The sequence below is a fragment of the Eleginops maclovinus genome, chromosome 19 (assembly GCF_036324505.1).
Source record: "Eleginops maclovinus isolate JMC-PN-2008 ecotype Puerto Natales chromosome 19, JC_Emac_rtc_rv5, whole genome shotgun sequence".
NCBI lineage: Eukaryota > Metazoa > Chordata > Actinopteri > Perciformes > Eleginopidae > Eleginops > Eleginops maclovinus.
The window spans coordinates 18,595,582-18,602,315 of record NC_086367.1 but is presented as its reverse complement, the minus strand read 5'-3'; positions in this window follow the sequence as shown (position 1 = coordinate 18,602,315).

Here is a 6,734-nt window from a genome sequence, read left to right as displayed (position 1 = left end):
ATTCTAATGCGTGCAGTTGAGTTGTTTTGTTTTTTGCAAATATTGTAAATGTATTTAGGAATGACTATGCAGGCACATAAACACTCTGTTATTTATTAAGAGTTTAACATTTTCCTTGATGCGTCATCAGATTTTCAGATCAGATCCAATGCTACTTCATTCCGTCCTTTCACTTGCACATCACAAATTCAATGCATGCCGGATTATTAGAAATGTAGCTTTATCTATTAACATGGGGCATAGAAGTTAATCATACTTTTGTCACCGTAGTGAAAAGTAGACCAATTGGTTTAGTGTTCGAGGTTTAGTCCTGTTACCTAAAGTCATCCTACTCTTTCTTAGGGAGTTTCAATACTGTAATTGGATGTGCAGGCACCCCAAAGCCAACCACAAGCTGTCTCTGACATCTAGGAATTTGGAAATAGTGAACATTGGCAGAAGAGGGACACAAAGGGTTCAAATTGGCATGTGTTGTCTTAGCACTCTGAAAAAGGTGTGTAAATAGGAAAGTAGCTGAGCAGATTTGGGAGCTGGTGAGGGAGAAAAGGATTTAAATCCACTGCAAGAGACAAGCGCCTCATTCTCTCCGTGTCTCTTGCTCACTTTCTGCACATCAAGTCTCTCATCTCTCTTTCCCTCTGGCCATTTGAACTGCAAATCCGTCTACACACTCACGCACGCTTGCATACACAGAATCTCTAAGTAGACAACAGAGGAATACAACTACACTTAGGAGGGGGTGGGTTTGGAAGAGAAACGCTGGCTTCCTTCTGGTGCATGTGTGTGTCATGACATCATGATAAATACTGCTGACAGATGAGGGTCAGGCATATTTTGGTACAGGCATCTCAAAAAGACAACAATTTTCTCCTTGACAAACAGAGACAACAAAAGGAGGCAGCAGGCTGAGTCTTATTCTGAAAATTATAGTGGCGTTTCACAGGCAAAACACCTCAGTTAGTATGTGAGGAGAAGCTGAAAACGATTGTTTGTTTGCAGGAGGGTTAGCATGTGTGTGTGTCTTTATGCAAAACATGTGCCTGTGTGTTCCAGTACTGTTTATGTGCATGTGTGTTTGCAGACTGACTTGGAGCCCTCACAGCCCTTGGGGCCAGCTCAGCACTTGGCTCCTTATCTCTCTCTCGGAACCTCGGTCATGAATAAACATCGGCGGAATAAAAAATTACCCAAAACGAAAATAACTTGAGTGGAATTTGGAGGAGGCGGGCGTAAATCCACAGCAGGGGAGGGGTGTTGAGAAAGTGAATGGATAAGAGAGAGTGAGGCAGCGACTAAAGTATTGAAGGAGGGAGCTGAAAGGCAGATTGAGGCCTGGAGGGAGGAAGGAGTATAAAGAGTTTCCTCCATCCTGGAATACCCTCAGTGCACAGGGCCAGAAAAATGCCAAAATGATTTCTCTTTCTGCTTTTTCTTCTCAGTCTGTGCCCCTCACTCTATGCTTTAAAAAGGTCAATAGTGCCTGTGTGGGCTTCTGTAGATTGTGTTGTTTCCTCCGCAGTAATATGCTGTTGTGCCTGTGCACGTGGGTGTATGTGTGGGAGAACTGTTGCACTTTTCTTTTGTTTCTCTGGTTTGTAATGAGCTGTTTCACTCGAGTACATCAAAAGATAATGTTTCTATCCAACCCTTTAACGTGGCGTCAGTCTAATTTGCTTCATTTTATCATTCTTCCTCTCTTCATTCCTCCCTCCTGTGTCATTTTTTAACTTCTCTTTGTGCCTCTCTCCATGGCAGCAGGGTACTGCCACTAAAGCAGACATGAATAATGAAAGAAGAGTGCTTGGTCTCCGTCTGAAATCGTTTTTTTAAAAATACCGTTCTCTTAATCTGCCTGCTCTTTTGAATATGCACACAAATGAACATCAGTCTGCTGCTGTAAATCCACAGGGGAATAATGAGGGTCATGCAATGGAAAAGTGTGAGTGTGAATGGATGTGTTGGCCTCATTATAAAGTGGCATCATTAGTTACACACACTCACAGACACACACACACAGTTGGCTCATGGTTCTGGAGCTGTCCTATTTCTTCTTCCCTCTCAGTCTTTTTGTCTGTCTCTCATACATGCCATCACTATATGCACCCCCACCCCCTGTCTCTTCTGGTGTTGGATCCAGTGGACACCAGATGTGACACTGTGTTAATTGCTAACTGTTATGCAGGTCAGCGAGTATTGTTGTGAACCAGTGATCAATTCATAGGCTCAACTGGGAGACACAGTGGATTGACAGCTCTTTCTTTTCTGTCTTTTGCCCATGAAGTCACTTCTCCTTTTTTATCTCCACTATTTATTTATCTGTTTTAGCTTCCTTTTTTTCCTCTTTCTTTAATGCATGTCCCTCTCTTTTGTTTTCCATTGTGTCACCTCTCAAATTCTCTTTTTCTTTCATTCCAATTTTAGCTATTTCACCTTGATTCCTTATGCTCATCTCTCCCTGTCACATGCATGCTCATTTGTTCCTTCCACCCTTTCATTCATCTCCTCATTCCATCCCTTTCTTCCAATTCCCTGTGGCTTTTTATTGTTGATTCCTTCATTTGTTACTCTGCTCCTTCCTTCCCTCATTGGCCTCATTGTTGGCTTTTATTTCATTTCCTCCCTCCATCCTCTATATAAATCAATGCATATTCCTATTCATACTTCAACCCCTATCATCACTCACGGCGTATGACACAAGATGTAGCATGAGTAGCAGTTTGGAAAATACTGAGAAACAGTCAGCCTCACTTAGAGCCAGTCAGATTCATTTAGATGCAGTCTTTATCTCTTTTCCCCTGCTTACGGCTGATATGAAATAGGAAGGATTATAAGCGTAAGTACAGATGAGTTTTTTGCCGCAGCACTGTAATTTACTCATTAAATTTTGGCTCCCAGACCGACTGATTTAGACTGAATTAATGACGGGATTGTCTTTTTTTAAAAATGTCATACTGGATTATTTGCAGTGGTGAAATACTTATGTGAGCTACAGTACACATGTGCCTTTGTTGCAGATTGTATAAAGTGTACTATTCAGTTGTGAATGATGTGCCACGTTGCAGCTAAATGTTTGTGTGTTTTTTATTTAATTCTTGTGTACAATGCATTACATCCCAGAGCATCTTAACCATGGCGATGTGAGGACTGAAAGTGGGTCAGACGGTTGCAAAAGTGCCGATCGTCTGCCAAGAGCTTTCTTTAGAAAACGCTGTCATATGTGACAGCGTTTTTCTGGCAGGAGATATATATAAATTTGACAGGATGTAAGGGAGTAGAGGTAAGCATAGCAGAGAGATGAGGCTGTTTATGTGACATATGCAGCCATGGCAGAAGCATGCAGGGACATGATACAAGCAAGCAAGCACATGGACATATATATGTACAAACGCACACACACACACACGCACACACATCTACATTTAAGAAGGTTAAAATGTAAGAGGGTGGTGAAGGACTATTGTGTATAAGGTTTGAGGCAAATACACATAAGGGTAACACATACATCAAGACACGCATGCACCAAGGCTCTCACATCTACACACACAAACACACACACAGTCCCAGACCCAATTAGTCTGGTCTGATAACTGTGTCAGTGTGTTACCCTTTGCTAGGCCTGTAGGGTATCAAAGCCATGTACTGTACAGTCTTAGTCATGCATGTGAGGCCAAACCCACATCAGCGCACTCATGCTCGAATACAGCACCCTATCCCCTCTCCTCTGCCTGTAGATGTAGACGAAAAGCACGAGGCCAAATGTAAGCATGAGTGTGTGAAAGTGTATGTGAATATTTATGTGATTGCTGTCTGTCCGTATAAGGGTGTTTGTCTTAAATCTCTTGGTCTGGGTTTAGTAAGTAAGTGGGTTTGCGTGTAAGCTCATGCATGTAGGGTAAAGGGTTCCAAGAGCGCGTTGTTGCCATCTCCATCTTTATCGCCTCAGTTCTCCGAGAAAGCATGAGGAGACATCCAGGCAGACACATCAAGTATAATTGGAGGAACAGAGAGAGCAAGGACATAAAATACTTACAAACTTTCCCCGCTTTGTAGAGTGTATCTTTAAGCTGTCACACAAAAGTCTTATTTACAGACTAAGCCATGTCTCAGTTTCATGATTTTTTGTCCATTCTAGCGGAGGCGCTTTAGTAAGTCTGTTAGCCAGTCCACCCTTATGTTCTACAGACACAAATATCTCGTAAACTCCTACAAGGATGTCCGAATGGCCTGACATTTCGTACAGACATTCATAGTCTGTAGAGGATGGAGTCGTAATAACATTGATTATCTTCTGACTTTTCCTGTAGAGCCACCAGTGGTTTGACATTTGTGGTTTGGAGGGAAAGGTCACCGGTTATCGAATTGATTGCCATGAAATTCGGTACCTATTCATGCACCCCTTAAGATGAACTGCAAACACTTTAACTTTTCATCTACTGACATGAAAATGTGAAAATGTTGATTCGTCTTTTTGGTTTATGACCAAATACCTGCAAAACTAACATTAACTATATAATCAGCCTCATCTGTAATTTGTCTTCAGTGTGACTGAACAAATGTTAGCATACTGACACATGCAGAGATGCTGAACATGGTAAATATTGTGCTTCTAGCTGCTAAAAAGCAGTATGTTGTGAGCATGTTAGCATTAGCATTTAGCTCAACGCAACTCTGTGTCTAACTGGAGCCTCAAAAGCTTCTAGTGTGGCCCAAAGCCTATAGGTTAGGTCTTAATTTAGGTGAGAAAGTAAAACTGGTCCATGTCAGAAATATCCAAAGAATCAGTTTGCTTGAAAAGCGAGTTCCTATAAAGCAGCAGTGGTCTTAAGAGGTGAGGCCAACCCTATAAAAGCGTCAGGCTCCTAGCTGGGCTGAAACAATGTAGCCTGGTATAGGAGATTTATCACCCTATATAGCCTGTGGGTTAAAGAGCAAGGGAGCTAGCATAGATCCTTAACTCCAGACAGTATCCATGGAAAACAGTTTCTCCTACCAGCTAAATGTCTGCACATTCTGGGTGTGGATGTTATTTCCAGCTACTTTGGCAGGTAGTGCATCATGTTTTTGTCTTTAGTTTGGTGAAGCGAAGTTAAAAAAAAAAAAAGTACTTTGCCTTGGACCCCCAGGTAGAAACAAGGATATTCAGATTCTGACTCAGTGACACCAGCCTCAGAGAAATGTCAGATTTAGCTCCCAGCTGTGCCAGCAGACAGCTGACTGGCACATTAAAGCTGGTTATCTTTTGGGATCCGAAAGAGCTCGCTACCATGTCTGGCTGGTCGACAAATGACAGGATTTCTAATGTGGTTTAATAAGCCCTTGTGGGACTAAGTGTAATTTATAGTTGGTCCCAGGATAAAACTTTTAACAAGCGTTACACCATAGGAATATGACACCATCACTTTTGGATTTTTTTTAGAATTGGTTAAACAGGTTTTCCTCAACCGTGGGTCCTGATCTGAAATAAGCCTTTAAACGCTGAGACCTATTATCAATATAGTCAATCCCTGTATATCCAGAATGGCAATTTTTATATATTATCAAAAGAATTACAGCCTATATTGATCGCAGTGACAGTAAAAAGATTCCTGCCATCGTTTAAAAGCCTAATCCCTAATTCGATGAAACTCAGACCTCGAGTAAAATAAGGATAAAAGCTCCAAATCCTCCATGTGTAAAAGGTTCAAGAGGAGCTGGGTGAGATGACAGTAGGTAAAAGGATAGTGACAGAGTGACAAAGATAAAAGTGGATCTGCGGACAAAAGTCTTTTGTAGTGTTCTGCAGTGGTAAATTAGTCCTGAAAAGAGTGTCAGCAGCTTCCCCTGGACAGCCCCTCTCACCTCACACACAGCAGCAACAAATAAGAGTCATGCCTAAAATCAGCTCAGTCCACATTTTCTGTTGCCTCCTGCAGTCACACACAAATATTCACTTGTTGTGTTGTGCTTTCTGGGCCACCAAAGGGAGAGAATAAAAGAGAGACAGAGCGAGAGGAAGACAGAGAGATGCTGCCTTGCTGAGTGTGAGTCATGGACAGGCTGACTGTCCTCAGGCCTCAGTACACCATCTGCACCCCCGCTGCCTGTACGGCCTCATCACACAGCTCAACGCTCCAAAGCCCTGGACACACACACACACACACACACACACACACACACACACACACACACACACACACACACACACACACACACACACACACACACACACACACACACACACACACACACACACACACACACACACACACACACACACACACACACACACACACACACACACGTTATTGCAAACCCAATAAACAAAAAAACAGAGAACTCCCAAAAAACAAAGGCGCACACACACACACACACACACACACACACACACACACACACACACACACACACACACACACACACACACACACACACACACACACACACACACACACACACACACACACACACACACACACACACACACACACACACACACACACACAGTATCCCTGCAGGTCATTTGGGATTGACCAGCATTTCAGCAGTATTCATTATGGAAACCCGACACTAGCCCACAGGAAAGGAGCAAATGTTGCAAATGTGCTGTATCCGCCTGGCTGTGTGTACTCATACGAGTGTGTATGTCAATGTGTGAGTGTACAGTATGAATGAGCATGAAAGTACTCATAACCCAAGAATCAATGAAGACGATCCATTTCATTAGAGTGGCGGGTAAAGCTGCTCCGGCAATGACC